The following is a 718-nucleotide window of genomic DNA, read 5'->3' on the forward strand; positions in this document are numbered from 1 at the left end:
AAAAAAAAAAAAAAAGAAAGAAAGAAAGTCTGCTCACGGCAAGAGCGAGCGCAGGGCAGGAGCCTCGAGCATGCAAGCGCAACCCCCCACGGCACACACATATACACACACGCACACGCACATGCACCCCTCGGTACCGGCGGCGAGCAACCCGCTGCCTCCCCGGAGCGGGGCTGGAGGAGGCCGGCAGGGGGTCGGGGAGCCCCCCGGGGCAGCGCGGAGCCGCGATCAGCACCTCAGAGAGCTCCGCGGAGCGCGGCGGCTGAGCGAGCCCGTCCCGGCGCCCGGAGCGTCTTCTGCTAACACCGAGCACGCTTCCCTCCGGATAAACATCCGCCGAGCTGTCGGTCTGTAAACCCGGCAAGCATCCTCTTATCCTCTTCCAGAAATATTCAGAAAGTTTCCCGGCTGAAGGCGATGTTATGTCCCTTTTTTTTTTTTTTTTAAATATCTCCTCCTTTCTCGTCTTATTCAACCTCTTTTCAGTCAGAAGCAGAACATGTCCACTAGCATCTCGCAGCCGGCGAGAGAGCGAACAAGCAAAGATGGACCTAGGAGCATGATGATCATCATAAAATCCCCTCGGTTCTCCAGTGCAGTTTTCAAAACAACAACCCAGCCTTCGTGCTCTAAAGGCGAAACGCCTGCGTCTGTTTACATCAACTGTGTGCTCCAAAAGCCTTTCCTCTCTCCTTCAATCCAAGGGAGGAAAAAAAAA

The sequence above is a fragment of the Meleagris gallopavo genome, chromosome 22, assembly GCF_000146605.3.
Source record: "Meleagris gallopavo isolate NT-WF06-2002-E0010 breed Aviagen turkey brand Nicholas breeding stock chromosome 22, Turkey_5.1, whole genome shotgun sequence".
Taxonomy (NCBI): domain Eukaryota; kingdom Metazoa; phylum Chordata; class Aves; order Galliformes; family Phasianidae; genus Meleagris; species Meleagris gallopavo.